This window comes from Silene latifolia, chromosome 3 (genome assembly GCF_048544455.1).
Source record: "Silene latifolia isolate original U9 population chromosome 3, ASM4854445v1, whole genome shotgun sequence".
NCBI lineage: Eukaryota > Viridiplantae > Streptophyta > Magnoliopsida > Caryophyllales > Caryophyllaceae > Silene > Silene latifolia.
In genome coordinates, this window is record NC_133528.1 from 96,020,652 (window position 1) to 96,035,343 (window position 14,692).

The following is a 14,692-nucleotide window of genomic DNA, read 5'->3' on the forward strand; positions in this document are numbered from 1 at the left end:
CTCCTTCTTGTTAGTTCTTGAGCTTTCCCATAATGGATGAACAAGATTCAAGTATAGAATCTCTCCCAAAAGCATATACCCAAGGAAAACTCATAATAACTAATATTATTTAGATCTAGTAATAATATTAATCATACTAAAAATTGACCCAAAATATTTATATTGGTCTCCATTATTTCGGTATAGAGAAAAGAATTTTGGAAGTTTTTATCTCTCTAATTTCTCATAAGATGTAGAGAGGAATTTATTTTTCTTACACTAGAAAAATTATGTGTAGTATGAATGAAAAATTAGAGAGTAAAAACTCTCTAAATTGGTCTTAGGAAACCGGTGGGAGGAGGGATTGGGGAGTCAATGCATGGGCTCAATTCTCTAATCAAGAAATAGGCATGCAAGGCTAGGTGTTTAAAGTGTAATCATGTTGTTTCCACTCAATAATTAAATATAATTTAAACACCCAATTCCCTCCAATATTTCGGTCTACATGGGATAAAATGGATTCCATTTTATCTTTGTCAATTTGTCAATTTGTCACATGTCACATGTCACATGTCACATAAAATTGTTATGTATTTTAAACATATTAAAAACCAACGCATTAATAAAAATACGTCATATACAAAATCGACTTAGTAATTCATAATTACTTGTACCAAAATATTTTACTAATTATAAATCACAACATCTTGTATTTATAATAATTTATTCATTCAAATGTAATTGTTTCCTTAAACAATAATTTCATCTAAGCAATAAAACAATTCGATTACTTAGACCGTATCAAATTACAATGAGACACGTAAATATTACTTCCAAAATCGTCCGTCAATTTTAAGCAATTTAATTAACTCGTATCGGAATGCGATTAATTAAATAATCAATTAAGAGTATTTCCCTATAGGTATGACCTAAGGGGATCAACTGATCACCACCGTCGCACGACAGTAATGTCAAACTCTAGTCAGCCAATCATTACCGATATGTGTGGACCAGTTGATAGTAAATATTATTACATCCCACATGTATTCTTAAAACGAGATTTAAACATGTGATCATCATGATCAACAGTTGTGATCGCATTATTGTCGGAGGACACATATTCCAACAATCTCCCACTTGTCCTCGACAAGTGTGCATCACCAATTCTCTTGTCCTATTACTATCTCCCACTCAATGCAAGGTGTCTTTCAGGTCGTACTTGCAAGTGATCATATCGAGAGGGTTTCCTCGATCTGGAGAATAACTGATTGACCGGATTTATCTATCATAGATACCTTCCGAGCGTGGCCATGCATTTCCAGTTCATTACTCCTCGAGTGGCCCTGAGATATTGTTATAACCCTGACAAGGGGTGGACAATTCCTATCGCACTCATTCCCTTCGACTAGCCACAGCCATCATAACCCAAAATATGCCCATTTGACCCCATTTACGAAGGTTGTAGTAACACAAATCAAAGTTAATCTGAAACTGTGCCATCTTAGGCAAATAGTCTTTAGTCAAAAGAATCGACTCATTAGAATACTATAGTAGCTCTCGCCACGACCAGGCTATATAAATTTGCCAGAACTCTATAAGCGGTCATAAGGCCCGACAAAGTGTTCCTAACAGTTTGCCTATGTGATCGACTAGTCATCTCTCATGACTCTATGGCACTTGAACTTGCCATCAATCGCATCGCACTCTAGTCACTTCGAGACGTCACCTCATACAAGTGACTATGGGCAAATACTATGTTAATCCGGGTTCACTTTAACGGGGTTCAATGTTGTCTCTACAACCCGTTTGGATGTAACAAAGTATAAAGGGAGTTTTTAGATTTAAAAACTCGAACGACAAATGTGATTATCATATGAATAGTCAATACCTGATTACTACTTCATAATTTTATAATCCATTTTCATCTTATATGTAGTTATTCATCTCAATGCAATTGAAATGACATATGACATGACTCATCATGTTAAGCCCATGAGAAGGCTTTGGTTCGTAGGTTTTATCAACTTCTTGTATCTTACTCAATCCTTACTACATACTCGTTTTCCTTTGTAATATATACATTTGCATTACAAAACTTTCTGAGTACGTGTCTAGATCCAATCAAGACGTAGGCTTTCTGGCCTTAAAATAGCTCCCACTGTTTTCACAGTTCGCGGAACTCATCCCTCTTGCACATCCCATGATTGCAAGTGTACTCAATTTCCGTTGTAAATATTTCTCATTGTTCGTTATTCCCTAGAACGATTCTAGAAAATCTATTTCTTAAATAACATAGCCACAATGGTATCTTAAACATCCTAATGTGTTTTGATTATGGTTTTGTCGGAAACCATGCGCAATCTCAATTGTCAATTGTCATTTGTGTAACACCCTTACACAAAATTTCATCAAAAAACACTTTGCATTACATCCTTAATGTTACTGCAAGCACTTAAGGGTAATCATTATGGCTTACTTGGTAACTCTTACTTAAATTCGATTTGAAACAATTTATCATACTAAAAGTATATGAAGTGTTATACATCATTTCCTATTTAATTGATTCGGCAGCGGAAGCAAATGGAATCAATCAAATATGTTCGATTGAACTAGTCATGAATCTTATCAACATAAGACTTCTTATTTAACGCTAATATCATGTGTATTTATCTACATAAATCTAGATATTAAAGATGTATTTATATTACTCCAAAAGTCTTAAATCATTCGCAATTACATATAAGACTACTAAAATTTCCGTAACTCCCACTAAACTTCATGTATAAACACAACTTCTCGACTTATCGAGAAATGTCTTATCACATGATCAAAATGTTGATTCCAACTCATTGGTGTCCTACTTAAGACCCTCTCTTAAGTTTCACGTTATCTTAGGATTGTAAGAATCTATAAAACTCATGACATGTATTGAATACATTTCTTCTATTGAAGAAGTGGGTTTTAGATTTACTCATAATTTGTATATCATTATAATGAAACACAATCCCTAAGAAGATCCAAATAGACTTAAGCATTTCAACTAGTGCAAAACCCTTTGCAGCTAATCAAGCCTTTTATATCGGATTTCCATGGCTCTAAGCCTTGTATTGAGTTGTGACTTTAACACTCTCATGTAGGTCATATGTTCATTACTTCCAGAAGTAATCAACTTGAATCAAACAATTTCTTTGTAAGTTGCAAGCTCTTTACATTCTTAAAAGTATCATGAATTCATCATCTTTAACAAGTGACGAATTTAACCTCCTAGGTTTTATAGAAACAACGTCTTACACAAAACGTTTCATGTAGCCAAGAAAGACCAGTTTCTTGCGACATAACATTCTTTGTGGCTCTTTGATTAATTTCTCCCACTCTGTCTTCTAGAAATAAACTTGTATTTTAGAAAGACAGTTTCACGAGCCACAAACTCGTTGTACTCGTGATTAGAATAAGGAAAAATGAGCATTTGTTTCTTTTGAAAACTTACAAACATGGTACCCGACCAGTTCATATCTCATATGAATCATTTTAGATTTAGTGGAAAAATAATTTAGACAAAATGATAAAATCCCCAAAAAGATCAAGTAACTCAAAGTAACTTGATTGAAGTCCAAACCATATCGAATAGCATTTGAATTCTTATCCAATCACACATTATCCCATAATGCGTGCTAAGAGAGATTCATTTGTGATACTATATCACATTTCCTTTGGCTTATATCAAAGTCTTCACTTTGATAATCCCATCGCAAGTAAATCGTGCGTCTTTGAACTCTTTGAACTTCTTCAAAGATTTCTCTATTTACCTTATTAAGTGAACATATTAGTGTCAACTTAAATCGTTGGTAAAAGAAAATGATCAACCTATTTTGGATCAATGATTTACAACCTCGATCTCCTTTTCAACCAAAAGGCACGAGACATCTTGCTTTGAATACAAGATACGCATATACCATAAGATCTAATGGTTTCAAGAGTACTCGATAACTCTTTGCGTTCATCATTCTAGAATCTAAGGTTTAATCTTGGATTACCAATTTGAGTCTTGCATCATCTTCATGATATAGTTTGGTTTAGAATATATTCACCTTGATAATGGGCTAGCCATACATCAAATTATGGTGTGTAGGGCCACAAAAGTGAAACCTCTTTGTATCTTAACAAGCTTATATTCTTATTTAGAGTTTTTGCACTTAATAGTCATAATTAAGTACAACTATAAACCCAAAAACTAGATTTAATACACAATGACTCTATCTCTCAACATTATTGTTGCTAGTCGTCATATTCTAATCATTCTATGTATCAAGTACAAAGATGAAAACCACCACCGGTTTCTAATATTGACGAAGTAGTACTAGCAAAATTTATGTTAATCAAATAAACATTTAAAGAAGAAGGTCCTATTAGATGTCCCACAACTAATTTGTTGATTCTTCAATAATTTGGGGTAGTTTCCTTTCTAGTGTCCAACATTTAAGACAATGGAAACTTTATCGGTCGGGATTGATAGGTTTAGTATCGTCATTCTCAACAACTTTACCTTTAACATTACCTTGTATCAATTCCATTATAATCTTTACTTCTTGAACCTCGTCCTTTTCTTAACGGTTTAAGAGAATGCTCCCACTCAATTCGAAGAATCTTTACTTAGATAAGCAAAGTTGAATCTTATGAAGATTACTCTTCAATTCAATTGTTTTAGTCTTAAAACTTTCATTGAAGTGGTTGCGGTATTTTGGTCAATTTTGATTTCCAACAAATCTAGTTACCAAAATTAGAAACAATTCATTGTAAGTAGATGTGTTAGTCAAGAATCAAAAACCTGTTTGATAATGAATAACTTTTGTCTATACTCTTTATAAGAGATCCTTATCAATGGTTCATTTGAGGTTTTAGAAGCAAATTCATATTTGTCTTTTAGTTACGATGTTTTAATGGAGATTTGAATCAAAAATCGAAATGATATCGTATATGATTGTGGTAAAGAAATAGAACAATATTATAACGGAAAAAGGAAAACTTAACATTTATCGTTTTATTAATACTTGTAAATAACAAGTAAAGCATTTACATAGTGACCTCTACCCAACTATGATAAATGATTCCAAGATCCAAATTCATATTAACTTGGGCACGGTAGGGCCGATTCATCCCTTATCAATATAACTCGGTGGATTAACTCTTTAATCGATTCTACTTTTAGAACTCTTGGTCGATAAAATTACATTAACATTTATCTTTAGCCCGGAACACATGCGACTACGGTCACGAATACTTCCGTTGAGCTCAATCCAAATTTCGAATAAATGTGTCCATGATCCAAATCCACATCAACTTGGGCACGGTAGGGCTGATTCATCCCTCATCAACATGAATTCGGTGGATAGACATTTATCACCCACTTCACCAACGTAACAAGGTTTGTCTTACGGTAAAGCCGGCTCAACTCCCTTGCGAAACTTGTTCTTCATGGTTTCTAATTTTTGGTAAGGCTAAGTCTGAATTGATTATTTTTAGCGAGAGGTCATGTCAATTTATTATCTATCACGTTTTAAGTGAACTAAAGCGGTAAAATACGATACTTGTAATTGATTTCAAAGCTTGATTAGTTGCAAAGAGAGATTTCCTTTTATTTCGGATTTTCATGGCTCTAAGCCTTGTATTGAGTTGTGACTTAAACACTCTCATGTAAGTCATATGTTCATTACTTTCCAGAAGTAATCAACTTGAATCAAACAATTTCTTTGTAAGTTGTAATCTCTTTACTTTCTTAAAAGTAGCATGAATTCATCATCTTTAACAAGTGATGACTTTAACCTCCTAGGTTTTGAAGAAACAATGTCTTACACAAAACGTCTCATGTAGCCAAGAAAGACCAGTTTCTTGCGACATAACATTCTGTAGCCAAGAATCCTCCGACAATAATGCGATCACAACTGTTGATCATGATGATCACATGTTTAAGTCTCATTTTAAAGAATACAATTGGGAAGTATTTTTACTGCCAACTGGTCCACACATATCGGTAATGATTGGCTGACTAGAGTTTGACATTACTGTCGTGCGACGGTGGTGATCAGTTGATCCCCTAGGTCATACCTAAAGGATATTACTCTTAATTGATCATTTAATTGATCGTATAACGTTACGAGTTAATTAAATTACTTTAAAATTGACGGACGATTTTGGAAGTAAAATTTACGTATCTCATTATAATCTGATTAAATAAGATACGGTCTAAGTGATCGAATTGTTTTATTACTTGGATGAAATTATTGTTTAAGGAAACAATTGAAATTGAATGAATTATTATTATAAATACAAGATGTTGTGATTTATAATTGGTAAATTATTTTGGTACAAGTAATTGTGAATTACTAAGTCGATTTTGTATATGACGTATTTTTATTAATGCGTTGATTTTTAATATGTTAAAAAATACATAACAATTTTACATGACATGTGACATGTGACAAATTGACAAATTGACAAAGATAAAATGGAATCCATTTTATCTCCTAATGGACCGAAATATTGGGTGTGATTAACAATATATATTATGTTAATTAAGTTAGTGGAAAACATGATTATTTTCTATAACTAGGCATGCAAACCTAGTGCCTCTTGTGAAGAGCACCAAGCTCATGCATTGGCCTTCTTCCCACCCTCCTACCCGGTTGTCCTTGAAGAGAGCCAAGGGTCTTTTGCTCTTTTATTCTAATATTCACTACATGCAAAATGTGTGGATTATTCATTCATTTATCAACACAAAAATATTTTTAGAGAGATAAAAATATTTTCTTCCTCCTTCTTCCTCCTCTTGACCGAAATCCAAGAGGACAAAATATTTTGGGTCATTTTATTTAAATTATTGTTATTCTAGTATTTATAATATTAATTTTATTAAGAGTATATCTTGGGTATTATTCCTTGGGAGGGATACTATACTTGTATCCTTTTGTTCATCCATTTAAGAAGAGCTCAAGAACAAGAGAGTAGGAGAACTCTCTTGTGCCCTTTGATCCGAAAATCACAATGTAAGATGATGATTTCTTCTTTAATCAATTATTGTTTGCATGCATAAGATCACCATTTAATTTTATGACTAAATTAACATAAAACATATATGAATATGTTGAGTATATAGATATAGATTTCTAACAAGCGGTATCAAGAGCCTTGGTTGTTTGCATGCAAATCGGTTATAGTTTTTCCGAGTTATACGAATAACATATAAAACTTGTAAATTTGTGTTATTATGAAATATCACGAAATAAATTTATGCATGTTAAAGTTTCTGGTCCTAAAATGTTTTTAGCATATTTTGGTTAATTTATGTATTTTTATTGTTCATCTTACAATATAATGGCATTAAAAATGTGAATTTATGATTAAAATGTCATTTTCGGACTAAAATTAGCTAAACTTCGAATTTTCCAGTGATTTTTGGATATGTTATCACATGTATTATATTTAGATGACCTGTAAATGTTCATAATTTTTGGAGTTCTTATGCTCGAAAAATGGATTTTTCATGTTTAAAATCGGATTTAGATGAAAAATAGGTTAATATGAGATAAACTTCGAATCTGGTCATAAAAATTTAGTATGTTGTCACATGCAATTTAACAAGATGTGTGTAAAATAATAGGATATATTGAAGTCTTCATGCATGATTTATGAATTTTTGATGAAAAATAGCATAAATAGTGACTTAATTAGTGAATAATTGCTAAAACATACTCTATGACTAAGGAAAAACGTCAAATGTTGCATTTTATTATCTTTTTCAGATCTAAAATTGAAAAGTTGATGAATATAATTTTTCTCATGTTTTTATGATTTTTATTGATAAATCCAATAAGCCGCAACATTGTTTTTCCCGATAAATTTTGAAATTTTTTAACCTAAGTGTTTTTGAACATTATGAGTGTCATGGTATTTTTCCAGAATGTTTATAAGTTTAAATTTCAAAATTTGAATTTATTTGGAATTTTTGTGATTTATTTGAAGTTTATAACATTTTATTGTAATTTTAACTCCATTAATGAACAATTTTAAGAAATATGAGTTAATTATAGTCAAGTAATTAGTGAAGACTAATTTTGAGTCCTAAGAGGTTAGGGTAATTAACTTGTGCATAAATATGAATTTATGTAATTTTTGTGATTATAAAACGTTGAATCACGCAAATCCGTAAAAACCGTGTAATATACGATATTGGCTCCTTAAAGGCGATTTAGCATAAAATTGAGCATGTTCATACATATTATAATGCTGCATTTTTATTTATGATTGTCATAATTTTATTTTATATAATTTTTTAATTATGTAATTTTACTTAGTATGGCCTTAGTTTTTAATTGGTATTACCCGAAATGTATGGGAATATCGATTCGGTTGTAATTTATTGTGATCTCGTATCACCGTTTTGTAATTTAATAGATTTATTTTATTTTATTTTAATTACAAATGTATAATAGGAAATTATGTAATTTGTTATGTAATTTATTTATTCCGGAGTTCCTTGAAGACAATGTCACTCAAGAAGGCGATACATAAAGACGGTGTTACCTCGAGATGCGTGCTATAACCGAAGTTCAAGGGACCAATGGAGTTGGTTTCCGAATATGTAATAGTTAATTAGATTTTCTATTTTGGGAAGGCCATACTAGGATTTATTTTTATGCTTTGCATTTTATTTATATGTTGCATGCATCGCTAAATCGCCATAACTAAACATGCATTATCTTTTAATCGAGTTTATCGACCGTGTCAATTACAATTATCGTAGTTCACCGCTTTAGTTCACTTAAAACGTGATAGATAATAAATTGACATGACCTCTCGCTAAAACAATCAATTGAGACATAGCCTTACCAAATAGTAGAAACCATAAAAACCTATTTCGCGAGGGAGTGCACTCGGCCCTACCGGGGTACAAAACTTGTTACGTAGGGGAAGTGGGTGATAAATGTCTATCCACCGAATTCATGTTGATAAGGGATGAATCGGCCATACCGTGCCCAAGTTGATGTGGATTTGGATCATGGACACATTTATTCGAAATTTGGATTGAGCTCAACGGAAGTATTCGTGACCGTAGTCGCATGTGTTCCGGGCTATAGATAAACATTAGAGTAATTTTATCGACCAAGAGTTCTAAAAGTAGAATCTATTAAGCGTTAATCCACCGAGTTATATTGATAAAGGATGAATCGGCCCTACCGTGCCTAAGTCGATATGAATTTGGGTCTTGGAATCATTTATCTAAGTTGGGTAGAGGTCACTAGATAAATGCCATAAAACTTGTTTAAACTTATTTTTACAAGTATGATTTAGAAGACAAATGTTAATTTTTCCTTTTCCTCCATACTTGTAGTTCATTACAATGAATCCATCAAACGCTACCGCACCAATAACTATTGAGTCTTACCACAATGTTTTTGACGACGTTTGCTCCAACAATGATTTCGACACTACTAGAGAACTTCATTTTGGGATAGGTTCGGATGGAAACCTTAACCTCATCACTTATACTAGACCACCTACTACTACTAGATCTCGTGTGAGCCCGTCTCAGGAAGACTACCTCATACAATCTATAGGGTCTTTGTCTCTGGAAGATAAAGATGCCATAACTAGTGGGAGCTCAAGCAATCAAGTTCTTGCTTCAAAGGGCAAAAAGTTCAAGAAGAAGGGAAAGAAAGTCAAAAACTTCAAGCAAGTTAATGATGAGTGCCATTATTGCTATGGCATGGGGACATTGGCTTAGGAATTGTCCCGTATATTTGCGAAATATAAGGGAAGGAATCATCGTTCCAAAAGGTAAAATTCCTAAGGAAATTTATGTTATTGATATAAATTATACTTCCACTACGACATGGGTACTAGATACCGGTTGTGGTTCTCACCTTTGTAATCATTTACAGGGTTTAAGAGACGTGAAGAGGCTTAGAAAAGGAGATGTGGATCTACGCCTTGGAAATGGAGCTCGAGTAGCGGCCGAATCCAAAGGAACTTATGTATTAGCTTTGCCTAATGGATTTGAGTTGTATTTACATAATTGTTTTTATGTGCCTACACTCTCTAAAAACATTATTTCTATCGCTATGCTAGACATGGATGGATTTTGTTTTGTCATTAAGAACAATCGTTGTACTATTTCAAGGAATGATTTGGTTATAGGCCAAGCTTCTTCCATCACTCTCTATGGGGATAATAGTGGGACGATCTTCCAAGCTAAGGAGCCAAAGTCTAGTAATAGATCTAGACATGTACTTAGGAAATATCATGTAATTAGAGATTTCATTGAAAGAAAGGAAATTGTGATTTGTAAGGTTGGGACGGATGACAACATAGCCGATCCGCTCACCAAGCCTTTATCGCAGGCTAAGCATGATGGACATGTGGCGTCCATGGGACTTAAACGTGTACCAAGTTTATGTTAGATTTTGAAATGAAATAAAAGTGTTGTTTTTGTTCATGTTCATAATCGAATTTGTCTTTTATCTTTTCATTATACATTGTTACATCCAAACAGGCTGTGGAGACAATTGAACCCCGTTAAAGTGAACGCGGATTAACATAGTATTTGCCCATAGTCACTTGTATGAGGTGACGTCTCGAAGTGACTAGAGTGTGATGCGATTGATGGCAAGTTCAAGTGCCATAGAGTCATGTGAGATGACTAGTCGATCACATAGGCAGACTGTTAGGAACACTTTGTCGGGCCTTATGACCGCTTATAGAGTTCTGACAAATTTATATAGTCTGGTCGTGGCGAGAGCTACTATAGTATTTTAATGAGTCGATTCTTTTGACTAAAGACTATTCGCCTAAGATGGCACAGTTTCAAATTAACTTTGATTTGTGTTACAACGACCTTCGTAAATGGGGTCAAATGGTCATATTTTGGGTTATGATGGCTGTGGCTAGTCGAAGGGAATGAGTGCGATAGGAATTGTCCACCACTAGTCTGGGTTATAACAATATCTCAGGGCCACTCGAGGAGTAATGAACTGGAAATGCGTGGCCACGCTCGGAATGAATCCATGGTGGATAAATCCGGTCAATCAGTTATTCTCCAGATCGAGGAAACCACTCTCGATGTGATCACTTGCAAGTACGACTTGAAAGACACCTTGCATTGAGTGGGAGATGGTAATAGGACAAGAGAATTGGTGACGCACAATTGTCGAGGACAAGTGGGAGATTGTTGGAATATGTGTCCTCCGACAATAATGCGATCACAACTGTTGATCATGATGATCACATGTTTAAGTCTCATTTTAAAGAATACAATTGGGAAGTATTTTTACTGTCAACTGGTCCACACATATTGGTAATGATTGGCTGACTAGAGTTTGACATTACTGTCGTGCGACGGTGGTGATCAGTTGATCCCCTAGGTCATACCTAAAAGATATTACTCTTAATTGATCATTTAATTGATCGTATAACGTTACGAGTTAATTAAATTACTTGAAAATTGACGGACGATTTTGGAAGTAAAATTTACATATCTCATTATAATCTGATTAAATAAGATACGGTCTAAGTGATCGAATTGTTTTATTACTTGGATGAAATTATTGTTTAAGGAAACAATTGAAATTGAATGAATTATTATTATAAATACAAGATGTTGTGATTTATAATTGGTAAATTATTTTGGTACAAGTAATTGTGAATTACTAAGTCGATTTTGTATATGACGTATTTTTATTAATGCGTTGATTTTTAATATGTTAAAAATACATAACAATTTTACATGACATGTGACATGTGACAAATCGACAAATTGACAAAGATAAAATGGAATCCATTTTATCTCCTAATGGACCGAAAGATTGGGTGTGATTAACAATATATATTATGTTAATTAAGTTAGTGGAAAACATGATTATTTTCTATAACTAGGCATGCAAACCTAGTGCCTCTTCTGAAGAGCACCAAGCTCATGTATTGGCCTTCTTCCCACCCTCCTACCCGGTTGTCCTTGAAGAGAGCCAAGGGTCTTTTGCTCTTTTATTCTAATATTCACTACATGCAAAATGTGTGGATTATTCATTCATTTATCAACACAAAAATATTTTTAGAGAGATAAAAATATTTTCTTCCTCCTTCTTCCTCCTCTTGACCGAAATCCAAGAGGACAAAATATTTTGGGTCATTTTATTTAAATTAATGTTATTCTAGTATTGATAATATTAATTTTATTAAGAGTATATCTTGGGTATTATTCTTTGGGAGGGATACTATACTTGTATCCTTTTGTTCATCCATTTAAGGAGAGCTCAAGAACAAGAGAGTAGGAGAACTCTCTTGTGCCCTTTGATCCGAAAATCACAATGTAAGAAGATGATTTCTTCTTTAATCAATTATTGTTTGCATGCATAAGATCACCATTTAATTTTATGACTAAATTAACATAAAACATATATGAATATGTTGAGTATATAGATATAATTTTCTAACAAGTGGTATCAGAGACAATTACTAAGTCGATTTTGTATATGACGTATTTTTATTAATGCGTTGATTTTTAATATGTTAAAAATACATAACAATTTTATATGACATGTGACATGTGACAAATTGACAAAGATAAAATGGAATCCATTTTATCTCCTAATGGACCGAATTATTGGGTGTGATTAACAATATATATTATGTTAATTAAGTTAGTGGAAAACATGATTATTTTCTATAACTAGGCATGCAAACCTAGTGCCTCTTGTGAAGAGCACCAAGCTCATGCATTGGCCTTCTTCCCACCCTCCTACCCGGTTGTCCTTGAAGAGAGCCAAGGGTCTTTTGCTCTTTTATTCTAATATTCACTACATGCAAAATGTGTGGATTATTCATTCATTTATCAACACAAAAATATTTTTAGAGAGATAAAAATATTTTCTTCCTCCTTCTTCCTCCTCTTGACCGAAATCCAAGAGGACAAAATATTTTGGGTCATTTTATTTAAATTAATGTTATTCTAGTATTGATAATATTAATTTTATTAAGAGTATATCTTGGGTATTATTCCTTGGGAGGGATACTATACTTTGCATGCAGTGAATATTAGACTAAAAGAGCAAAAGACCCTTGGCTCTTCTTCAAGGAAAACCGAGTAGGAGGGTGGGAAGAAGGCCAATGCATGAGCTTGGTGCTCTTTTCAAGAGGCACTAGGTTTGCATGCCTAGTTATAGGAAAAATAATCATGTTTTCCACTAACTTAATTAACATAATATATATTGTTAATACCACCCAATATTTCGGTCTATTAGGAGATAAAATAGATTCCATTTTATCTTTGTCAATTTGTCACATGTCACATGTCATGTAAAATTGTTATGTATTTTTAATATATTAAAAATCAACGCATTAATAAAAATACGTCATATACAAAATCGACATAGTAATTCACAATTACTTGTATTTATAATAATTTATTCATTCAATTTCAATTGTTTCCTTAAACAATAATTTCATCCAAGTAATAAAACAATTCAACTAAGGCCATACTAAGTAAAATTATATAATTCAAAAATTACATAAAATAAAATTATGTAATTTATTATGTAATTTATTTACTCCGGAGTTCCTTGAAGACGGTGTCACAAAAGATGGCGATACATAAAGACGGTGTTACCTCGAGATGGGTGCCACAACCGAAGTTCAAGGGACCAATGGAGTTGGTTTTCGAATATGTAATAGTTAATTAGATTTTCTATTTTAGGAAGGCCATATAAGGATTTATTTTATGTTTGCATTTTATTTATATGTCACATGCATCGCTAAATCGCCATAACTAAAACATCCTATATCTTTTAATCGAGTTTATCGACCGTGTCAATTTGAATTATCGTAGTTCACCGCTTTTAGTTCACTTAAAACATGATAGATAATAAATTTACATGACCTCTCGCTAAAATAATCAATTGAGACATAGCCTTACCAAAAATTAGAAACCATGAAGTACCAGTTTCGCAAGGGAGTTGAGCTGGCTTTACCGTAAGACAAACCTTGTTACGTTGGTGAAGTGGGTGATAAATGTCTATCCACCGAATTCATGTTGTTGAGGGATGAATCGGCCCTACCGTGCCCAAGTTGATGTGGATTTGGATCATGGACACATTTATTCGAAATTTGGATTGAGCTCAACGGAAGTATTCGTGACCGTAGTCGCATGTGTTCCGGGCTAAAGATAAATGTTAATGTAATTTTATCGACCAAGAGTTCTAAAAATAGAATCGATTAAAGAGTTAATCCACCGAGTTATATTGAAAAGGGATGAATCGGCCCTACCGTGCCCAAGTTAATATGAATTTGGATCTTGGAATCATTTATCATAGTTGGGTAGAGGTCACTATGTAAATGCTTTACTTGTTATTTACAAGTATTATTATAACGATGAATGTTTTGTTTTCATTATTCCGTTTCATATTGTTCTATTTCTTCACCACAATTCATATACGATATCATTTCGATTTTAATTCAAATCTCCATTAAAACATCGTAACTAAAGACAAAATTTGAATTTTCATCTAAAAAATCTCGAATTATCCATTGGAAGGATCTCATGTGAAGAGTATAGATAAAAGTTATTCATTATCAAACAGGTTTTTGATTCTTGACTAACACATCTACTTACAATGGATTGGTTTTCATATATTTAATTAAATTAAGTACCTTGAGGCGATAAATTGTT